General features: G+C 47.8%; 1 non-coding gene across 1 annotated transcript; it reads right to left on the bottom strand.

Moving 5' to 3' along the window:
- Positions 1 to 404: 404 nt before the first annotated feature.
- On the bottom strand, positions 405 to 476 carry Trnat-ugu (transfer RNA threonine (anticodon UGU)). Its single transcript has one exon. It is a non-coding gene; the product is annotated as a tRNA-Thr (tRNA).
- Between the last annotated feature and the right edge of the window lie 24,156 nt (positions 477 to 24,632).

The following is a 24,632-nucleotide window of genomic DNA, read 5'->3' as shown; positions in this document are numbered from 1 at the left end:
ATATATATATATATATATATACATATATATATATATATATATATATATTATGAGGAGCTTTTTTTCCAACCGAGTCAAATCCATAAGAAAACAGTTTCAGTTTCAGCAACACGCGAAAATGTTTTAACGGGCCTAAATTCAACAGCTTACTTCCCCTAGTAGACATGTACATCATATATAATAGCTTTCACTGCAACTCTGGTAAAGACGATTTGTCTAATTTCAATAAGAAAAATTCTTGTCTCTCTCTCTCAATATATATATATATACAGAAAGATAGGTCGCAGTCTACAATGCCAAAGGAGGCATAGGGGTGTGGTTAGGCTCTTTTCTTTTTCACTATGGTTAATTAAGTAAACATTATTTTTTTTTTTTAATATACAGAAGAAAGAAAGAAAAACACGTGCCCAGAGTGGGGACTGAACCCACGCCTTTCGATTACATGTCGAATGCCTTACCAATTCGGCTATCTGGGCCACTGTGTTCTCCTTTACTTTCTGGGCTATTTATGTTTACTAGAAGTGTATCTGACGCTTGAGGGTGGTAGCCAGCGCCACTCTGAGCGCCACTTTCTCGACTATATATATATATATATATACATATTTATATATATATATATATATATATATATATATATATATATATATATATATATATATATATATATATATATATATATATATATATATATATATATATATATGTATATATATGTATATATATATATATATATATATATATATATATATATATTATATATATATATATATATATATATATATATATATATATATATATATATATATATATATCCACAGTATTTTTTCTCGACTTTGACTTCTTTATTCCTGTATAATTCATTCGGCGCTAGAAAGCACCTTTAAGCAGCCGAATAGCACTGGCAGTAAGGACTGTATCTTTGATGTGTATACATATCTGCTGTGCCACAACATGAAAAGGGGGAAATTTGCTGCGTCAGTAATTCTCGGCCCAGACATAGTTCTTGAAACATTTCGGATAGAAAAACAGTGGAGACAAACGTGCTCCCGGAAGAGGACCCGAACCTATGACCTCCAGAATACGACTCTGTTGCAATACCCACTACGTCACCTGTGAAGCTGAGCTCTCCTCCACTTGCTCCAATACACAATAGCCAAGAAACCAGTAGGGAGGTTCCGATAGTAATAATAAATCAACAATATCTCTTCCTTTCTGTCCGTGTTCCAGCTGCGCTGTTGTCCCCTAAGTATGTTCAACCAAAGGCCAAAAAAGCCACTTTAAAATAATGCCAGATTTCGCTAGCAATAGCCGAATTGGACTACTTTGCTTCGCTTTCGCTTCCCATGGGGACAGCCCTTCTTTTTCATTTGTTTTTCTTCCTTTGGTTTATATTTACGTTGCTTTAACGGTTAAAAGTCTCAACTCCACCAGTAATATATTTTCTGCACTACACTGTTCTCGTTGTGGTACCCAGTAAAAACTGCTGACGTATGAAACTTAGCAGCCGAAACAGGGAGAAGGAAGCAAAAATAGTGCCTTCCCGAGCTGTCATTATCGTAAGAAGAAGCTCCTTAAAGTTTTCCCTTTCGAGCTGTCCGAGAAAAGAATATGCCGTCGCGGAAGTCCGGCCGTACAGTTCTCCAGCTTGCTTCTTTTTATTTACTCTGCATCGAGAGAATCGGCTTGAACTCCGGGGCCTTCGACCGAGTGCACGTCGTTTGGCCTGGCACCGACTTCCTGCCTACATCCTTGCTGACAGCGAGTTAGCTTTCGCGTACGAGTGATTGTCGAGAATGGCACCCGCGCTTCCGTGCCCGTCACCGTGCACGGATCTGGGCGAGTTCATTCGAATACGGTAGAGGGTACACCAAGCGGGGTGGCTTTTTGTTTCTCTTGATTTAGGAGAGAGGGTGCCGCATGCATGGTCCGAAGCGGCATTTTATAAGCGACATAAGGCTACGTTATATGCCCATAATTTTGCTGCGTATCCAAAAAATGTGCCTGCGTTCCACGCTCACTCGCAGATATGTGGAGATATCATCTCCACTGCTGTTAGGAGAAGAGAAATGCGGGCCACAATGATCTGCCATTATGTCGCTACGTCTCCGGATCTCCCTGGCTTGTGCACAATTGGTCAGTGCAAATAACTTGATTCTCCCTGGATTTGTGAAGGGAAAACAAAAGACTCCACTCACTCAGGAGGGGAACCCAGGTGGACAAAACTCCTGAAGGTGGCGTTTATGCTGACTTCAACGACTTCTATTCTCGGCCACACTGGGAGACGCGTCTGGGCACCTTAGCCAGCCAAGCAGAAGCTTCTGCAGAGTATTCGAATTTTTCTTTTACTGTGCACAAAACAACAGCTTTGCTGGGTGTGTGGAAAGGTTGCGACCTACAGTTAAAGGAACCCTCAATACTTATTTAACTTTTTTTCAAAATCTGAACTTCTCTCACAACATAGTAAATAAACGCGTCCAGTACTTTGAATAATGCGTCACAAAGTATCCCACCGAAGCAGTATATTTAGGCCAAATAGATAACATATGAAATTGCCCTAAAACTTCTTCTGCCTTTATACGCGTTCGGGGCATTGTTTGCGTGCTGGAACGATGTCGTTAGAGCGGCTTCGCTGCTATTGGCCAGCTTTCTTTTGTTTGCAGTAGCGAATGAATTCTGTAGGCACGTTAATAAAAATCGCAACAAAAGCAAATCATGCACTTTAAGACATATCTGCTGTTGCAACCAATCCTGTAGTGCCGCTGTGTGCGCGAAATGACTAAAGCTTTCGCACTGCTTCCAGGCACGAAGAAAATAGTGACAATGTTCATCGGCAGTGGGCAGGGACCCTTTAAATCCGTAATATTACCCGTACTAAAATAAAATACGCTCATGTTTAGCAACATTTCCAATATTTCGTAATAGAAATTTGTCCCAACACGTTTGCTGAATACATGCCACGGCAGGACGTTTTCTCGAAGATGCTTTGCTTTTAGTAAATCAACATAAATATTAGGAATCATGTTTCAACAGAAGTAATTTGTGTACGGTTACGTCTGTGGATAACACATCTTTTCCAAAACAAAAACATAAGCAAACCCCTTTTATTACGGATGGAATTAGAAACCCCCATTTGGGGCGGGGAAACAACCACACATTTCATAGGGGTGCTGGCCGCCTACAAGTTGGCTTAACGGTATACACCTTCACAGCGAAGGACCGCCTAACGACACTCTGCAACCATGTGACCGCGTTCTCCTTTCTCCTGCGAAGAATTTTGAGCGAGGTCTGTATGGCTAGGGCACCACGTAACTTAGCGCGCAGCCCTTTGGCGGCCGTCTCTGGGTTGAGCCGCGTCGCCGTTGTTACCGAGTGAACGATGTTAAGACTTACGAGTGAAAGAGCAATCGAACGATGAACGAAAGCAAGGGAGGAGAGTGTCGCGAAATTGGGAGGGGAGGGTGGTTCGCCGTATCGGCGCGAGTCAGCGCTCTCCGAAAGTGTGCGGTGGAGGAGGGGGCACTACGCTGTACCTGCACGACGTGCTCGACGGCGCGACACTCGGGGAAAACGTGAGGGAGGCGTGCGAGTGACGATGGTGGGCGTTCCCTGCCTAAGACGTAAGACGCGGGTTGCAGTCCCTTTCTGAGACGCACTTCGCACCGCCGACGCAGAGGTTCATCATGGCTGCCGACAGGAGAACCCACGAGTGAGTGCTGCCTCACCGCACTGCTGCTGCGCCCAAATATCGCGATAGGGAGTATCGTAACCGCCAACCATTTTTTTTGTCTGCGAACAAAATGTCACGCGTCTTTGGAGTGCGAGGCATTCTTAGCATGAGGCGTAGGAAAACGAACGTCCAGGCGTGAGTGCTATTATTATGTGGTCACCATCGAAGTCGACACGCTGTTAATTTAAGAACATTCAGTTTGACGTCCAACCTATACGTCTGATCCCTTGGATATGCATTTTTGCAGACAAGTTAATGATATGCACCATTGTCAAGATCAAGAAGGGTTTAGACCACAGGCTAACGTGTTTCCTCCCTTGTATATGCATCTTGAGTGAATTCTTTATTGATGAAAATGCGCTAGAGTCTCCGGACCAGAGTCTCCGGAATATAATAAATGTTTCTTAAAAGCTGCACGAAACCAATGCACCAGTCCGCCAATTCTACGTGCCCAGCGCCCTCTCTTTGTTGGCGTTCCAAGCGCTTTAGAGCGTCTCTAGTTTCGTCCGGCTCCTCGAGGCGACGGTACTGTAGTGAAGACAACTGTTGCCGCCCTCAATTTTGAATTTATCTTGTCCTCTGTTGTCGTAATGGGGGCGCCGCGCATAGTCGGGACTACATCTTCGCTGATCATCCAACTTCACATAGTGGAACGGTTCATAGATTTTTATTGTTTGCCCAAGCAATGAATTCCTGCTTATTGAGTTTTTGTCTGCCCAAATCAAATGGTCAAGATCAGAGTGCCGAAAGAAAGTGGAGCGGGAACTACAAGGCACGCCATCTGTACCAAAATACACGCACCGAGACCCACTGTTCGTGCAAAATACTCGAAGGAGGTCAGCATGGAGTGCAAGAGCGCCATCTTTAAATTCATTGATATAGTATGCTGCGCCGGGAATGCAACTTGTGGTAGCAGATCGTCTTTACCGGTGCGTCTGATACCGCGTTCCGCATGCTCCGAATGTTTTGCGCTTCGGGATAACGAAGCGTCGTCGCCTACCTTTTCTCCAGCTTTTAGTTCCGCCACGGCTTCAGACATGCCATCATGAAAATGACTTCGAGTGGGGTGCTTCATTCTGTGTATAATTTGTTGGAGAGCCTATCAGGTTAACAAAGGGCAGTAACAGACCCTAAGTGGCCAAAAATCCACCCCGGGGGGGGGGGGGGGGGCGGGAAAGAAGGAGGAGGAGGGAGGGGGGGTTGAATCGAGCTTGATAAAAATTCGCCCTTTGTGCATTGGCGATAACTAAAAAAATGGACAGTCGTAAGCTCTCTGCACAAGATGTGAGATAGCGCCACAGTACATCACCGGAATAGTATACTCACAAATCAACACACGTACTACTTGCACCAGACGTTGCGGATGCATAGCACACGCTCGCCAATTTTTAGGTGAAAATGTTTGCTGACACCCTCGCGAGAATTCGGGTACAGGAAATGGAAAATGCATTCTATTTCAAAATGCCTGGTGAAATTTCATTCACATTTGATTTATGTCTTTTTAGTTACAGAGCCTTCACTAGTAGAAGTAGGCTGCTTGAGATGGCGCAAGCTAAAAGCTATGTGGCCGACATCGTTACTTAGAACAGAATGAAGGCAATATGCTGTTTCTGTGCTACCTTCATAATTTGCAGCGCGTCACTTGGTGCGGTCTACTATCCAAGTGGATATCGAACATGAAATAGTTTCTCTTATGTTGGATGCCTTCGTAGCGAATTCTCTTAGAATTGGCTGCAAATTTATGAATGAATCTTTTATGAGTGACTTTTTATTCTTTGAAATCAGTTGTTTTATTCTCTGCTTCTTGCGGCTTTGAATTTCTAGCCGGCTGTCGCCTTTGGCCCCTATTGCAAAAGGGTATTTAATTACTTGTATTTTTCTCAACCTACCAGTTAAATAGGTATCTCAACAAAGGCACAATTTTCACATGAAAAATAAAAAAATAAAAAGTGTTACAACGGCGGGGCAGAGTTTCTGCTGTTTTAAGGTAACAGTTAATAAAAAAATAAACACCATGAAGTCCCATGGCGACACGAACTTCAGCCATAGCTGTAAACTACAGTGTTTACACGCATTAAGCTGTCATTTGCGAAAAGGGTTAGGTTTAATCGTATCCCCACCAGCCATGATGCACGGCCACCATTTTTTTTCTTTATGACCCATTTCTCACACTAGTGCACGTAACAGCAGCTTCAGGCGTACAAAACTTACTTTGAGCCGCAATGTGAACTCTGACAGGGTCTGCGATTAGCAAAATTACAAGACAGGAATCTTAATTGCACACACACCGCTTACATGACAGAACTGAGTAAACGGTTGCTTCAGTTAACAGAAATAAAATATGTAACGAGGGCTGCGATAGAGGAAATATCGCCGCATATTTTTGGATTTAGATTTAGCGCTTGAGTACGTAAGCGTAATACTGAACAAAATCACATAAATACAAACGCAGTGTTTTATTATCGGCCTAATTTAACTGTCGAAACACGCAAATAGAGAACCTAAGGTACTGTGCAAATTCCCATCGCACCATTCACACTACTTTTGACCATTGAACGGAACCGTTGTGTAAGCGGCATCTATTTGGACGCATCAGTGATAACCAGCACGACCATTTCCGTTTCGTGTTTTTTTAGAAATCGGTGCTTTCCTGGCATACTTGAGCATGCCATGTAACTAGTTTCACCTTGGAAGTTTTGCATGGGAACAAGTAGAAAGTTTTGCCACGGAAAAGCAGCGCTATCTCCGGGAAACGCACGCCCCTTTGGTAAATGAGTCGGCCGCATTCCAGAACTATAAAGAGCAGCTTGTTTGAGGCAACTACTGTCTGGGTTCTGCTCCTTTTCTTTCAAAGAATTCTTATAAGCGCCATAAAGTTTATGTTTCTGACTGCTGTTAACCAGTGCTCTGTCAATGTGGCTCATGGCCCTGAGCTTACCGCTGCCGTCACTGCAGTGCCCATTGCGTGAATTGCTAAATTCATTCCATCGGCGCTTGTAATGTACGATGCTAATCTAACTACAACGGCTATATCACACAATCCGCGCTAACTCTTTGGAGGGCTCTGTTATTCGTTACACGTTCCAGCTCACAGCTTTCCTATGACTTGACTAAACACAAGAGAATTTGGAGAAAGAACATTTAACTTAACCGTGCAGCTCCAGGTCTATCAGGTTGGTCGTATTGAAAGCTCAGCAGGTAAGCCAGATATCACTGGGCTATTTAAACTGCGCCAACGTTCCTGTACAGAGGAATGTTAGCATTTTGCATTCGCCTCATAAGCAGCCGTTGCTGCCGGTAAAAAAATCCACTTAACCTCGTACGTAGCCAAAAAACGCCTCACGGTTGTGTTCACTAAGGCTTGATATTGTGCTCTTGTTATCTGTAGATAACTCGAAGGGATAGCTCTTCTAAACTACATAGAGCAAACACAGACCGGAATAAACTTACAGAATTCGTGCTTTACGTTTCTATGTTTGTCCCCTGTAGTTTAAAAGCTCTTTCCCTTCATGTGTGTACCGATTGTGTTATTACGGGGGAGATAAATGGTAAAAGAAATCCTTGATACCCTTGGTTATTTCATGATTGAATGTCTACATGATAATTTGCGTGGTGTATTTTTTCAATTTTTTGTGGCTCATACAGAAGCAGGAGCAATGACACCTGTTGTGCGAGCATTCGTCAGAAGAATAGAAAACTGAAAATGTGCTCGTTATGCACATAATTGCGTACATGACACAAAGAAGCCTGACGTCTGCGTGACGTTATCTTCCGGTAGGAAGCGACGGTGTTGAGCGTGACCGCTTATAACACCGATTGACACGTTTTAATTGCTCCATAGGAAAGCCCACTTGAGCACCCACCAAAATATCCACGGCGTAGCTTCCACCGGGCACTTCCACGCAAAGGGTTCTCAGCGAGGCTCGAAAAAGCAATGCCCCCTTTTTTCGTCATTCTTTCGCTCGGGGAGAGAAAGGGCCTGGCCGGCGTGGCGGCCCAGTTGGCTTGCAGGCGCCGACGGGGAAGCGTGGTCATCATTAGCGGGCTCATTCGGGACGTCGGGTGGCAATCGAACTGTCAACCTTGGTGGCCGCTCGTCACGCTAACCTGGTCTCGCCAAGCAAAGGGTCCTCGGCGGACACCAGGCGAGCGGGGATGAGGGGGTGACCTACGTGCGCGGCCCTGGTGAAAATAGCAGCGAATCGATAGCGTGCGTCTCGCATGATGGTTAAATTTCGCGCGGCCCACGGCGCGCTGTCTATAGTCTAGCCTTGAAGCGACCGTTCAAAGCGGAATGCGCTCGCGTGCATGGTCTGCCCGGAATGAGAACTATGCGGAGGTGATCCCCCGCCCCCCTCTTCCCTGCACCAGTCATTTGTGGCATTCGAGAAGAGGCGGCCTCCTGCATATCCTCGAGCCACCATTTCTAGATCACAAACCGAGGGATTCTCTAGAAGGTAGTGGTGGAAAGTGGTTTCGCAGTAGGTGTACCATTCCTTTTCTATAACTTCGCTCTCGGCGCTGGTGCATTATCGTCCTCGGAGGGGGTGAGGGGGGGGGGGGGGTTGAGAGAGGGACCGATGACACTAATCTTGCACGCTGATACTATTCTTAGAAGCTACGAGGTAAATCTGCGCTGCTGTGCAGAACGAACTTGCAAATTTGGTTGCACCTTCGCTAAAGGTACACGTGTCGTAGTTTTCCCGCTTTCAGTGACAGATTTAATCGCATTGTTTGCCCAGACATTAATTGAGCCTTGAGGTTCTTTGTAAGTCAACGCGTTAGAAGTTCAGCGCTAGAAAAGAGTGCAGGCCCAAAAGAAACATTGTTTCATTAAGAAACATTAGTGGGAAAGACAGAAAGAAACTGGAGAAACAGCAGCGATGGCTCAGGGGTACAGAACTCCCCTCGTATGCGGTAGGTACCGGGCTCGAATCCTGGTACCGCCGGGCACCCAGCGTTTTTTTAATGGGTCAGGTGTCCCTGGTTGAGCGCGGACCCTTGAAAGGGCATTTCATGTCTGGAAAGCTGCCTTTACTCTTGCGAGTGGCCCCTGACCCTTGTCCATCTCGCGGGGCCCCCGGCCACCATGCCGCGTTGCGCCATTGCGGGGGGTGAAGGAGTCTGGCGGCATGTCCTGCCACAGGCGGTTGTGAATTGAGCGTCAACCGTGGCTGTGGAAGGCACCATGTGCATTCATATGCCTTGGTGGCGCCGGGCACCTACCGGTAAAATAAGTACAAGCGACTCCTCGGCCTGGCGTTCGGCCCTTGTGTGGGACTTCAACGCTTGGGAAGTTCACCCGGCTTGCATGGGAAATCACCCCTATGGAAAGGGGCGGCTGCAAAAACGCAGGAACTTTTTGTTTGTTTTTCCAAATTCTTTATCTGTTTCAATGACCTACCACATCCTCCCCTTTGCTTTCCGAGGTTTTCTTGACTGCCAACCCTTATTTCTGTCTTATTTCAACGAGCCCTTCATTTTCCTATTCTGATTCGCTACCTGCATAGCGAGTGCCTCTGTTCCGGCAGTCTTGGTGCCATAGGCAGCTTAAGAGGCTTCAACGCTGGTCGACCACTCTCGACATGTCGTAGATATTCGAGTCACGGCCCGGGGGTTAAAAAAAGGTCCCCTTCACCCCAAGCAGTCCGAGTGGCGCTGGGTACAACCCTCAAGCACAGAAACAGAAATACGTTCACATAAATACCCCAGAAAGTGGAGGGGAAAATAGCCCCGCTGGTAGCGTAGTGGTCATCGCACCAGACCGGTATTGTGGAGGTCGTGGGTTCGGATCCCACCCGGCGGGCATTTTTTCTACACTTTCTTTCGCTCTTTCCAAATTCTTTATCTGTTTCAATGACCTACCACAACTTCCCCTTAGCGTTCCGAGGTTTACTGCCAACCCTCATTTCAGTCTTATACACACACACACACACACACACACACACACACACACACACACACACACACACACACACACACACACACACACACACACACACACACACACACACACACACACACACACACACACACACACATATATATATATATATATATATATATATATATATATAATGTTTTTACGAGGAAAATGCGAATTGCGAATAAGCAATCTATTTTCAGATAATTTCAGCTGACTGCCAACAGTCCAAGTCCAAGGAATCCAATGCAGCTCGTGCCAGTCTGCTTCTGGGCGATCTCTTCCCTATCCTTTCGGCTTGCCCTGCGCGCCCACTAATGAGGCACGTACCCACCATAGATGACGTGTGCGATGAACGTACCACCAAGTAATCTAGTCTAATGCTCTGTGAAATGTTCCGGGGGTTACGTAGCATGATTCTCTCCAGCAGGGTAAGCACCGTCCCAGTGCACATTTGAAACTAGGCTCAGGGATAAGGTACGACTAGTTGAGCTGCAGGGTCCAGTGAGGGTGGTGAGGGAGCAACGGCAGAAATTTCGTAGGTGACCGGTGTGATCATGCGCTTGATGCGATAGGGGCCCTTGAAGCGAGGCAACAGTTTTTCGGAGAGTCCAATGAGGCGGTATGGGGTACTGACAAGGGCCAAGGAGCCGGACGTAAAGTGGGCGGTACGATGTTGCTGGTCATAGCGGGGCTTATAAGAGGACTGGGAAGCCGAGCTCTTGGCATGGGCAACCTGGCGGGCCATATTAGCGTGAGAGACAGCATCACGAGCATGTTCTGTAGCCAGAGGTGTCACATCAGGAGGTCGGGTATCTAACGGCAGAGTGAGTTCACGGTCGTAGAGAAGAAAGAATGGAGAATAGCCGACTTTGTCATGGCGGAATGAGTTGTACGCGAACGTAACGTACGGCAAGAGAGAGAGAGAGAGAGAGAGAGAGAAGAAAACCTTTTTTATTGAGCTAAGTTTAGGTGGCATGGTTCCGAATTTCAGGTAACCATGTGCCATCCCTGCTCGACTGGCCCTCTCGACCAGCAGAAGTTCATCTTGAGGTAGGAAGCTGGACAGCAGTACCTCCCACTGCTCTGGGGTAGGGGAAGGAAAAGGGGCTGGCAAGCCTTGGTTTTCGACACACTCCCATAATATGTGCCGTAGATCGAGTGCCTGGTCTAGTACAGAATTTACACTGTGCGTCGAATTGTGTAGGAAATAACAGATGCATCCTGACTGGATGTGGAAACGTCAAAGTGACATCCCAATTCAGATGGCCCACAGAAACGTACATTGCGAGGATTTCGATGATAATCTTACTCAGTCTTTCAGTCAATCCATTTGTCTAGGGTGGTAGGCGGTGGTTAGCTTGTGCTTAGTGTGACAAGAGCGGAGAAGGTCGTCAACAATCTGAGACAGGAAGCGCCGGCCACGGACGCTGAGGAGCTGACGGGGAGTACCGTGGTGTAGGATCACGTTGTAAAGCAGGAAATCACCAATGCCTGTGGCACAACTGGTGCGTCGCATTTATATATATATATATATAAATATATAGCCTTGATGCCTAGGTAGCATAAGAGGGCTTTCCCGCCAGTTACCCACTCATGACAGGCTGTAGACGTTTGAGTCACGCCCCGGGGGTTGAAAAGAAGGGGGGGGGGGTTGTGGTTCGCGACGGGAAAATGAAAGGAAATTCACTGGGGATATTTTGAGCTCGGCAGGGAGCTCACCTGCATACAACCCAGTGCAGGGGAAGGGAAGTAGAGGGGGAGTGATAGGATAAAGTAGAAAGAGAGAGAGAGAGAGAGAGAGAGAGAGAGAGAGAGAGAGAGAGAGAAAGGTATAAAGAGAGCTGTCAGTCCTAGAACGCTGTCAGTCCGGGCACACCAGTCAATCACTGCACTCCGGGCTACAGCCGCTGCGTGAGGAAGGTCCCCTTCTCCCCGTGTAGTCAGAGTGGCGCTGGCTACCACCCTCAAGCGTCAGATACCCTTCTAGTAGATATAAATAGCCCAGAAAGTGAAGGAGAACACAGTCGCCCAGATAGCCGAATTGGTAAGGCATTCGAGATCTAATCGAAAGGCGTGGGTTCGGTCCGCACTCTGGGCGCGTGTTTTTGTTTCTTTCTTTCTTCCTTGTATTTAAAAAAAATCTTAACTTCATTAATCGTAGTAAAAAATAGAGCCTAACCACACTCCTATGCCTCCTTTGGCGTTGTAGACTGCCGACCTATGTTTCTGTATTTCCTCAACGAGCCCCTCATTTATTTACTATATATATATATATATATATATATATATAATCAGAATAGGATATCAAGGGCTCATTGAAAATAACAGAGAAGTAATAGTTGGCAGTGAAGAAACCCTCGGAAAGTAAAGGGGAGGATGTGGTAGGTCATTGAAACACATAAACAATTTGGAAAGAAAGAAAGAAAGTGGAGAAAAAATTCCCCCGCATTTCCCCGAGGGGGAGAATGTGAAAGTGCGAATGCACGGTTGTCGGCCCGCTTGCGGCGCTTGCGCTCGGCCCCCCGCAGCCCACCGCCTCGCCGCCTTCTCTTCCATCGGGTTTGTAGTATCACGTGTACACCACGCAGTTATCAAGCCGCTATAACGCCGCTGAGTCGCCAACGCACGCCGCTGACGACGTAGTTTGAATGCGTTAAAGATATAAGGCGCGTTACTGACACCGATATCAGCGTCGCGTCCGTGTATATGTGTTGTTTTGTCCTTTTCGGCAATAAAGAAAAAAAAAAAAAAAAAAAAAAAGTCGCGTCCGTGGCTTATTCGGTAGAGCGTCGGGCTGCGGCCCGCAAAGTCCTCGGATCGAAACCTGGCGCCGGATGCTGTTTCTTTTTTAAATATAGAGGAGCACTGCGGACGCCGCCGCCGCCGGCGGTGGATGGTTTGGGGTCGCTTATAAAGTGCATTCGCACTTAAAAATGCCCGCCAGGTGGGATCCGAACCCACGACCTCCAGAATACCGGTCTGGTGCGATAACCACTACACTACCAGCGGGGCGATTTTCCGCTCCACTTTCTGGGGTATTTATGTTTAGGTATTTTTGTTTCCTGTGCTTGGGGGTGGTAGCAAGCGCCACTCGGACTTGTCGGGGTGAAGGGGACCTTCTTTTTAACCCCGGGGCCGTGACTCGAGTGTCTACGACATGTCGAGAGTGGTCGACCAGCGTTGAACCCTCTTAAGCTCCCTATGGCACCAAGACTGACAGAACAGAAGCCCTCGCTATGCATGTAGCGTATCGGAATAGGAAATGAGGGGCTCGTTGAAATAAGACAGATATAAAGGTTGGCAGTGAAGAAAACTTCGGAAAGCAAAGGGGATGATATAGTAGGTCATAGAAACAGATAAAGAATTTGGAAAGAAAGAAATTGGAGAAAAAAAAACAGAAAAAATGCCCGCGAGGTGGGATCTGACCCCACGACCTCCAGAATACCGGTCTGGTGCGATAACCACTACGCTACCGGCGGTGCTATTTTTCCCCTCCACTTTCTGGGGTATTTATGTCAATGTAATTTTTTCCTGTGCTTGGGGGTGGTAGCCAGCGCCACTCGTGCTACTCGGGGTGAAGGGGACCTTCTTTTTAACCCCCGGGCCTTGACTCGAGTGTCTACGACATCTCGAGAGTGGTAAACCAGCGTTGAATTCTCTTAATGGGGTCCTGAAATACCTTCCGCCGATGCATGGATGTACATGTACCCAAATAAAGCAATGTATTTGCAATCTCCTCCCGCAAGAATTTTGTTAAAGCGATGAGTATTAGCTGAGAAATCGTAAATCAAAAACCGCGCATTATCGTCGCCCCGCGTTTCCTCCTCCTTTCGACTTACTCTCCGCTGTTGACGGCGCGCAAGCCTTGCCTCCCATGATGCTGCACTCCGCAGCGGTGACGTAATTCCGCTATTCCGCTGCTCAGGCTGTCGTCTGCTACGGGCAAGCTTTGTTGACACCATCCCGTACGCCGCTCAAGGCTGGAAAAGCGAACGAAAAATCTGGCCGAATGTATGCGGCGGCCTGACCTTGCCCTTTCGCGGTTTACAGCCGGTAAAAGGCTTGTCTATAACACAGCGTTCGTACTCTCAGCCCTATCCTGCCCTGCCGGAGCGGGATTGGAATAAAACTACTGCGGAATTCTGAAGTCTTAGCCCTTAGCTTTTGCCTCCGACATGTTTGGAACGAGTATGTTTCCGCAGTTTTCGAATGTAGCTCGTTGAAGTCGAAATCGCTGTTATAGACAAGCGTTTTACCGACTGTACGTTGCTGGCGGCACATGACTTTTTATCGGCGGCGAACTCGCAGCCGCACCGGCCGCACGGGGAGGGCGGGAGGGTCGTGCGCTCGTTCCCTTGATGCACCGCGCACTGTTTATCCAAAAAGCGCCGTATCAGATGTGGCCCCGCTGGTGCCGGGTCTTATTTTGCGGCGGTGGTAATTCCTGCCGGCGGCATGTGAAAAAGTCATTAAACCGACACAGAACCCGTGCACAAAACGCTTCAATCATGTGACCAGTTTAAGGTCCCTGAAAGAACTAAGGTAGCGCCAACTGCTCCCTCCTTCTCCGCTGCCCTCCTCTTTTTTCTCTCCCCTCACCCGCGGCGCCGCCGTCCCTTTAACTCCGCGGCGGGGCCGCCATATTTGTTGGCCACTTGAGAGCAGACGCCCTCGCTACGCTTCAGGGCGCTCGCTGCAGTTTGCTCTTGTTTTCGCGCCGAAATCGCTCTTTGGTAGCATTTATAGGATTTCTAGAGCCCCGTTTTACCAACACGCACTGAGTGATAGTGTTTTGTTTTATATTTTTGTCTACAAGGGGATATTTGCGGGGCGGATGCCGCTGGCGCATACGCACAGCGCGGTTTTTGTTTACGTGTGCGGCATTCTGTAACACCTCAGGATAGCTCGTGAATGCGAAAGGATCGAGCGTTGACATTTCAAACTGCTCTGTTACGGTAGTTCCGTTCTTGCATTCGCGTGACTGTGGTCGTGCAATCACTGCACAGAGGTCTTGCGCACGGTTCGCGGCAGTATACAGTGCGCTTCATTCGCAAATGCCGTACGTAGTTCGAGCGCTGCGCTGGCGTCCTTGCACTCGCCTTTCTTGCGATAATTGTGTATCCTCAGCGGCGTTCACTCTGCGCCCGCTTTTACTAACGACCTACAGCCTACCTTAATTCCGCACAGTTTAGAGTGCTTTGCCGTTTTTGTAGAAATGTTTCCTTCACCTTCATGTCGTTATAGGCTGCTGTGAGTAGACTAAAAACATACACATGCTGTTGTGCGTGTGTGCACGTACAGCGACGTGAAAAGCCCCTGCTTCCCCGACTTCGCAGCCGGATACACTAAACTACACTCGCGGCCGTACGTCCATGTGCGAATCTAGTGAAAAACGCAGACTTGTAATTCTGTGAATACGCGCCAGAGAAGACTGCGATCAATCGATCGGGTAAACTGAAATTACAGATTTGTGGCCTCTTATTTCTCATACGAACCAGAGATCGAGTCCCTCTAGGTACAAGTTATGTAACTAGTTACTGCAGTTAATTAATCATGCAATACGTTTTTTCACCGGGCGCGGTCGTTTACAGCCGTTATTAATGGAGGCGCCTGGACAGAATTGTTTTGTGCTGGGATATATTCTGGCAGATTTGTACATTGCACTAACACAGGGACACACCCGAAAGAAATTCGAAAGAGGACCAATGTCACGATGATTATCAAGATAAAACAATAAATCACAAAAATGAATTGGTGCCAGCAAATAGATATTTTATTGGAACAAACGTCCGTAATAACGTCGTGCAGGTGGCTTGTGCTGCTGACGTGGCTTCCCGTGAGAAAAAATGTTGGGAGTGGCATTTGGGTTTAGTTTTTTTAACGCCAAGCTTCTCCAATATCCGTTGCTCAAATTGATCCGTGAAATAATCCTATTGAGAAGGGAAAAAAAATGTGGCTACCGAGTTTGAGATGCGCCACAAACACTCCGCAAATATAGGCAATAATGCATTGCAGAAGGGAGTTAGTGACTGTTCTACCGTAGCATGGTCAAATTCGTGTTCGCGCATCTGCTCAGTGCCGCGTCCGCTCAACTCGCTACACTAAACCCGTTTAGCAAGCGCTTTGCTGGACAAAAATACGTCTGCTGAAAATAATATAGTCGCCCAGTGTGTTTTGGTTCAAATCGCAATGACTGGATACGCTGCGCCATTGACTACTAAGATGAAGTAAGCGCGCACACTGCAAATGTACGGCATCACGTGTAATGCAAACGTAAGTCGTAATTAACGTTCCTCACGGAAGAAAGGGCGTACAGCCGTTACGGTGCGAATATGCATTTGAAGTGCTCATTCAAACGTGCGCGAATTTAATAAAGCGATAACAGAAATTGCGCATCAAACGTACGTCAACGGCGCGGTCACTATATTAGCTGACCTTAAATTGTTTTACCTAGCCGCAATTTTTTTTTCTCGCAACAGCCTCAATTTGCGCCGCACCGACCAAGCCCATATTACGCAGCAAATCACTCCGATGTCATAACAACGGGATTATAATACCACCCGGGTAGCTAACACACAAAACATGACTTCACGCCAAAAAGAGCGTACACGCACTCGGAACGCACACGATACATGGTCAGACGCAAGCTGCCGTCGGCCAAAACAAGCATGAATTCAGGTGAACAATTCTCGCGTCACGAAAACCTTACGACAACTGACTGAACATGCTACGCCGCTGATATTGATGCTAGAAGTTAAGCGCGCACATGACAAATACACGGCCTCTTATCCAAACCAAAGCTTACGACGGGACGAACTCGGATCTGCGCGCAATGCCTACTCAGAACAAAGCTTGGACGACGGTCGCGAAGGGAATAAGCATTTCTTCGTAAGTGACCGCTCAAGCTCGCGCAGAATTTAACAGAGCAAGAACAAGCATTCAGAAACTTACCTCGCAAAAGAGTGATGGTAGCGTCGGCCTGAAGTATGCCCGTTCAAATCTATGCAACCAAACTTTTCTCCTTTCTGCGTCGCGTTTCCCGGACGGAATAACGAAGTCTTGTGCCCTGCCTGACGATATTCGCGCTGCCTAAGGCACAACACATCGACACCGAGAAGCAACCTAAAACGACACCGGTGCGACATTTTTTCGAAACGAGCAGCTAATTCTTACTTTGCTATTAGCTGGCGCCTACGATAAAGCCGGTACTGAAGCACGGTGGCGACGGTGGCTCGGAAGCCAGCAATGGCGTCGCAGCGGTGGCGTTGCGCAATGTCCCAGCCGGCGAGGCATCGGCGAGGCGACCCGGCGGCGGAGCAAAAAAAACAAAACCACGTGACTTTTCCCTTGGCCAATGGCGCGCGGCGTTCGCCGGCGAAAAAGAAAATGGCAAAAAACGAAGTAAGAGAGGAGCGCGGGCGAGGGCGAAAGGCGGTGAGATCTAAAGATGGCGCTACCTTAGTAATTTTAGGGACCTTAGACCAGTTCAGCTTGGGGCGACGCGTGGTGGAGAGCGGCAACGTTGGCAAAACATGCTCCGTCGCGGCTCTGAGCTTTCTAGCGCTGGAGCTAGCTCCATTTCTTTGACAATCTCAAACATCGGTTGCCTTGGCAACAAGGCACAAACCACTCCAGAAGTCAGTTACGGTTGCGTGATCCCGGTTCAGCTTCGGGCTCCACTTTGCGACATGTGGGCACTGCAGGCGTACCACTCACTCCCATTGGCAAGTGCGAGATGCGTTTGGCATTGCAGGAGGCGATGGCGCGATGGTGTGTGTGTTGTGGACGCCTTTGTTTCGCGATGAAATGCGACGTTGTGCTTCTGCGGGTGGATAGTGCTTCCCATGGCCTGGATTATCTTTCTCCAGCGATGGTATGTGCAGTGTGCGTGGCTAAAAGCCATCGGCTTGTGCGCCACAGTTAAGTGACTTGCTGTTCGTCCCAGCAAACCGCGCGCGAGGTGAGTACCGAATTTACGACGGGCAGGAGGCAACCCATCCTCTGTCAATCGTGGTTCAGACTTTCAACGCATGTTGTGACGTTGTGTTCGTTAGAAACGCATCTCTAAATTGTTTTGAAGTTGAATAAAATGTATGCGTCAAACCCGGGCATTCGGCTCAGGGCGTTCTCTGCGATTGCACGAAAGAAGTGCCACGGGGCTTCAACGCTTTCTTTATGGAACGTACTCAGGTAAGAGAATATCCATGTCGTGTTATGGCCGTGTTGCATTCAATACAAACGGTTAAGCGTTTGTTTTACACTTGTTTCGTTTGTCGTAAAATGCCCAAGCACTCCGGCACTCCGGCACTCCGCTGGCAGATCAGCCGGCGAGCCGACGCTGAGCAGACGACTCATCTCTTTGCCGGAAGTGCGTGAAAAAGCCGCCCAATAGCAGGATGTCTAGCTCATGACGAACATCTGGGAATCGATGATGTAGACATGTGAAGATGGCGGCGTCCAAAAACACGAAGGAAAGGGTGAGAAAAAAACGACAAACTTTGCAACAAAAGTGTGAGCTTTCCGCTGCGCGTAAAAGAGTAATACTTGGCACAGAGGACGTTGACGACCCAATCTAACGGTTGCGCTAGTTCATTTAGTGTGCTCAAAATGCCTTTCAGGGCCCCTTTAAGCTTCCTATGGCACCAAGACTACCAGAACAGAGGCCCTTGCTATGCATGTAGCGAATCAGAATACGAAATGAGGGGCTCGTTGAAAATAACACAGCAATAAGAGTTGGCAGTCAAGAAAACCTCAGAAAGCAAAGAGGAGGATGCGGTAGATCCTTGAAACAGTTAAAGAATTTGAACGAAAGTAAGTAGAGAGTATATATAAATATATATATATATATATATATATATATATATATATATATATATATATATATATATATACAGAAAGATGGGTCGGCAGTCTACAATGCCAAAGGTGGCATAGGGGTGTGGTTAGGGGCTCTTTTCTTTTTGACTACGGTTAATTAAGTAAACATTTTTTTAAACATACAGAAGAAAGAAAACCACGCGCCCAGAGTGGGGACCGAACCCACGCCTTTCGATTACATGTCGAATGCCTTACCAACTCCGAATTGGTAAAGCATTCGACATGTAATCGAAAGGCGTGGGTTCGGTCCCCACTCTGGGCGCGTGCGCCCGAACGGAACGGTTTGGGCGCACAACAGGTGGGGACGTGCGCAACACCCTCTCTCGCCACGTTAGGTTCGCGCGCAAGAACAGGTGGGGCGCTCGCATCGCGCTCTCTCGCCGCGGTCGGTTCGCGCTTAAACCACATATGTCGTTCGCGCGCGCTGCGGTCGCTAACATCTGTGGCGTGATCGTGACGTCAGCATCACGCGTTCGCGTGGTGGCGATTTCGGCGCTATAACACTCTCTCGCGAGGGGCATTGGATAGGATTCGATTGGATTGGCTTGGATTGGAGTGGATTAAAGTGGATTGTGTTGGATTGTGTTGCGTCATAGCCGCGCCACGTTGCGTCATAGCCGCTCCACGTTGCGTCATAGCCGCGGCAGGGGGTTCACGGCACGTTTCACCATCGACTTCATCGACAATGTCTACACTGGAAGACAACAATTACAACAACAACAACAACCAATACGTAATCCATACGACTTCCAAGCTCACCCCCCCCCCTCTGCAGAAATGCTCTGCATTTGATCGTGCCCCTCGCGAGGGGGATGTTTCTTTTTCAATTTTTTTATAGTTGCTCTTTTTCTGTGCCCGACCTGCAAACTGTCTCTAGTAGTTCTGCAGCCGTAAAGGAATTATATTTTCTTTCTTTCGTCGCTGCCGCGTTCGCTGACTCGGTTACGCGGATATAAACAGACGCCGCTCCCGCGAAGCCGAGATAACGGCTGTCAGAGGGCTGCTCTCAAAACGACCGAAACCCGCAGTTGCCGTTACCACTCAAATTCACTTCGTCATGTCCCTGCCAATCCCTACCGGTAGAAGAGAAACTTCCGCAGTTGGAACGCTGGCTTGAGCCCATATTTGTTTTTCAGCTTGAAAGGCCACCCGAACGACTTTTCGACGAAGTCTTTCGCGCCTAAGTATGCGCCATCACCGGTTGCCGGTTTATGCGTGCACGTTTGCCGGGTAGAAATAGGGGGGTGTGAACTCACAGCTAGGCTTCATGCCGGTACCGATGAAATGCCGGTTGTGCTGGTGGGAGATTTAGATATCGAAATCACATGGCTAAATGCGGTTAGTCAGCTGTCCTTCTCAATCGAGTAGTTCAGTTGTGGGTTGATGTGTTACAGACACATCTTATAACACACACAGTAAGATGCATACGAGGGGGAAGGAAAACGGACAGCCACATGTTTGTACGCGAGAATAGAGCTCAGGAACATCCTGGTTTTAAATCGTTATGGGACAGATACATGCCGTTCGTTTGGAGGAATGCTGACAATCTCATTTTGCAATTTCTTTATGCAATCTCATAACAGAGGAACTAGGCGGTGGAAGTTTCTGATCTTCGCTAACACATGGGACCCAACAAGCAAACCATGAGATGAACGTATTTAAATAAAATGGGGAGACATTCAGACATCAACAGCACGCTTGTAAACACTATGTAAAGGCTGTTGATACCGTTGTTTTGCAACACAGATGGCTTTGCCTACCGCAAGAGGTGTTAAGAGATGGTATGGTCTATTTCTGTGGAAAAAGCGCGGTAATGAATTCGAATTAGCAATCAAGATACCGGAAGAAACCTATTGTCGGATTGAAATTCGGAGGAGACATCGAAATCGTCACGGTGGCAAGAATATTCTGTAAATGTGTGTGCATGTATGCGACGGGGAAAGCGGGATCCTGATTGTTGGAGGTGCAATGTTAGCTTTATGATGGCGCTTGAAGTGACCGGAAAAATTCCTTGGGCACTTAGATCTGCTTACGTGCTTTGAATGCAAAGACATCGCTCCAAACGGAAACACCTATAAAAAAAATGGGCGCCAATCCATGGTGTGGAGGTGGTTGGAAAGTAAAGCTGTAAAGGACACCCACAACAGTTGCCCTTGTGACGTCGCTTGATTTCACACACGTGCCGGTAAGAAGAGAGAAACCAGAGATTCTGCACGCCGTTGCCTGGGATTCGCACGGGCGGCGTCCCGGACGAAGGAGCGTTGGCCGGGCTAGAGCAGCGGATGCCACCGCTGTAGCCCAGCCGTGCGTCGGTGGACAGAAAACGGAGAGAAGCGTGTTTCGAAGGGTGGGACAACGAAATTAAACGGTCCTGATGTGCTAGCGCGTGGCTACAGCACCGCGCGTCACAAGGGCAGACACCAAAACAATCCGGCATGTCGGCTTAGTGATTCCCATTCATACCGATTTAAACTAGTTAGTTTAGTAAGCTTGACAATTGTGAGAAAGCTGAGGGAACTTTTATAATCGCTATTTGTCAGAACCAGTTGCTGCTTTCGCCTTTTGTAATACCCGTTAAAACGGAACCGAATTGGTATTTGCCAATTTAAAAAAGGGAGTCCCCTTCAGGGCAAGCAGTGCGCGAAAGGTAGCGCTTTTCTATCTGCCAGATGTCTGTGTGTAGACTCTACATTTTTTTTTTCGGCCCTGCAAACCAATTCTTAACGTATCTTCTCCGTAAGACCACATAATTTTATCAGGTCCGGGTTACGCAGTAGGTGCTGTCGAAAAAGTTAGTCAAGCCGCTGGAAGGAAGCGCGGAATGGACACGAGGCTGCGCCAGAACAGGCCCAAAACAACCGTCACTAAAGCAGACGAAAAATCCAACGTAATGGTCGCGCCGACTCGCCCGGCGGCTCCGGCGCACGCGGAACGCTGGGTATAGCCGCCTATCGCCGCGCCATCTACACTGTGAGGGGTAAAACCGCCCCCCCCCCCCCCCCCCCCCCCCCCCCCCCCGTGATCCCATCATCGTTGGGAGTTTCTTGTCCCGCACGCCACGAAATAATGGTAGAGGTAGAAAGCTTTGTTTTAAAATTTTCTCTCTGCTACATTGCGCCTGTGGCATGCAGGTTCCGAGTTCCGAAGGGTCTGTGGTCGTGTAGCAACCTAACCCTATATAACGCGGCCCGACCAACCTTGCCTAACCTAACCCAATCTAATCTAATAGAATCTAACTTTGTCCATTATAACGTTAGTTAAGCGACAAAACCGGTCATTCAAAGCTCTTAAAACTAAACTCTAACCAAACTAAAAAAATCGTTTAAAGAAACAACGTATTAACAAAAACAAGGAAAGTGTGGGCTCTAACGTTAGGCCTCTGGATCCCGACGCTCCGACGCATTCGGTGCACTATTATGCCAGACATTATACTTCCTGCTAACATATACTTGAAATGTCCTATGCCGTTGGACGGCACTTCAGGCATGGCTTCGGCGCTGAGCTGGAGGTCCCCCAGACGCCCGTATAGGCTCTGGGTTAGACAATATAACGCATTCTGTTTGAAGTTTGTGCTGTGTGTGTCACTTGTCGTCCACGTTGGCGTTACTTTGCGAAACCCTACGCAAGTAAGAGCCCCACAGAAGATTTAGAAGTTTAATGAACCACAGGCTATGGAGATCAGTGTTGCGGAATGGGCGTCCCTATTCCATTCCAATTCCATTCCGGGGAATTACATATTGCCTAAATTCCATTCCTTTCAATTCCTCGGAATGCCGGAACATCGCCCATTCCCACTCCGGGAATTGCCGGGCAGTTCAATTCCATTCCTCTAATTCCTCAACTATTTATCCGGTGATTATCAAGTTACCAATGAACCCACCATTAAGCTGATGTTATTACACGCGTTAAGAACTGTTAAAATACGCAAAACACGTAACCCAGGTCGAGGGATAGTGGCTTTGTGGCATATCTCGTTCAGTGCAATCACCCTACTAATTCCCACAGGGGCAGTTCTCCAGGTAGACATTATAGTATTTGCATGGTCAGCACGTCTTTACGAGTTGTGATGCTTTAATATTGTTTAAGTGTGAATGTGTTAATGCTAATGCGATGACATGTTCTATTTTTGTGCTGACAAAAGTATGGTTGAAGAAGACATTATATTCCTCTAGCAGTTAACACGCGTATGGAGCGGTCGTGAGCATGGTTAGAACTATAATTTTGTTAACGAGGAACAGAACCTCCGGATCTGGTGGTATCAGTTGGAAGAATTACCGCTCGAGCACCTTGTCCTCCCTTTGCACCAAATACGGATCACGGGCCGCACAGGTCAGGTCGTCAGCACTCGCGCATGTCAAGAGCGCCTTGAAAGCACGGATAGGTTCAGAACTTCCTGTGTTTGCGAGTGCGCAGGTATGCAATGTCGCCCTTGCCGAAAAGCTTAAATACGTGCGTCAGGTATCATTCACTGCTTTTTCCATGAGTGAAACTTAAGCGCAAAATTTTTCACAGGGACGAGAAAGGGAACGACACAGGCGACACATCCACTGCGCACGAGCGAAAGTTCAGGCTGTGCTTAGAGTATGCGCGACCTTTGTATGGGTGTCTCGATGAGAACCAATGCGAAGGGAGAATTATTTTTTCTCTCGTTAGTGTATACTGGGATAGTGCATTGGTTCGTATACTAATCTTCGTCTTGTTTTTTTTTTCTTATAGAAATTGGGAGATTGTTCACACTTTAGCAACACGCAACCTTTGGCTCTAGCTAACTGAAGAAGGACTTAGAGAATGCGTTGTTGCCTTGGACTCAGCAAAACTGAGTCCAAGGCCTGCACGACTAATTGCATAACTGAGGCCTGTATAAATCATTTGAGGAGTTGCATGCAGTGGATGGAGTAGCAGTGAAAGTTCCCCAAGTGTCCTCTGGTCTGGGCGATCAACCGAAAGAAAATATGTAAAAAAAAATGATAACGATAATAATAGAAGGACACGTTCGGCAGCCGGTCAGTCTAGTGTTGTGGAAATCCCTACGCCAGAAAAAAGTGCGTAGGTGTCCTCGTTGATATATTGTAGGGTTTAACGCGCCGACGCAACGCAGGCAATGAGGCGCACCGTAGTGGAGGGCTGCGGATTGTTTGACCACTTTAGGCCGAAATCTGGTACACACGGGCGTTTTTACTTTTCGCCTCCATCAGGAAAGCGGCCGCCGAGGCAGAGAATCGAACCACGACCTCGCGCTCAGCAGCGCAATTAGGTCTCCTCGTGAATTTTATATGCTGCAATAAATGTCTCAAGCTGCCGTGAAAGGTCGAAAAAAGTTTATTTTGGTTTCATTCATCAAAATTACATAACAAAATGGTGTGAGCCAAATGGGCGCTTCGCTGTTCAGTTCTGAAAACATGAAGTGTAAATGACGGCTGCTTCAACGATCAGTTCTAAAAAAAAAGTAAACTAATACACTTGCATTCTGCCTGCGTGTTGCGCTTGACCAACGAGCTGCTTAAAAGAGGTGTTTGAGAGCCGGTTTCGCTTCGCTGTCTGTCACTAAAAGAGATACCATGGAAAATACGCGTTCCACGTCAGCTGACATCACATTTACAACTGAAACTGCCCTTGCGGATCGGGGAAAGCAAGGGAAAGTGGCTAGCGTTCGCTTTCCGTTAGGTCGGAACCATTTAGGAACAAAGCTTGCCGCGTGCAGCTTGCAGGCGCAGGCGTGACCGCAGTTCCTATCACATGGGCTCTCCTGTTTCGGGTGGATTCTCGAACCAATATTTTAGGCCTTCGTAGACGCTGCTTCGGGCAAAGGCGTCCAATGTCTAGACAGGAGGGCCAGTATTGCAAAACGTCCTGGGGGAGGAGGAGGGAGCGCGAAGGGAGGTGGGGCGTAAGCGGATATGCGAAATTCCGCAGTGAACACAAGCAGCGCGCCAGCGTTCCGATGACTCAGAGGTGGGATGCGATCACCGACGGTCCGGACGCAAAAAACAAAAGTCAAGCGTGGGGAGACAACTCGCAGCCGGTGCGAAGGCGCCTCCAAGGTGAGGCGAAGTTGGTGGGATAGATAGGGGGGGATGCCATCGCAGTAGTTTCTCACGACGG

This window comes from Haemaphysalis longicornis, unplaced genomic scaffold, assembly GCF_048455015.1.
Source record: "Haemaphysalis longicornis isolate Haplotype H1 unplaced genomic scaffold, Haemaphysalis longicornis Haplotype H1 scaffold_1, whole genome shotgun sequence".
Taxonomy (NCBI): Eukaryota; Metazoa; Arthropoda; class Arachnida; order Ixodida; family Ixodidae; genus Haemaphysalis; species Haemaphysalis longicornis.
This window is presented reverse-complemented; position numbering and strand designations above follow the sequence as displayed.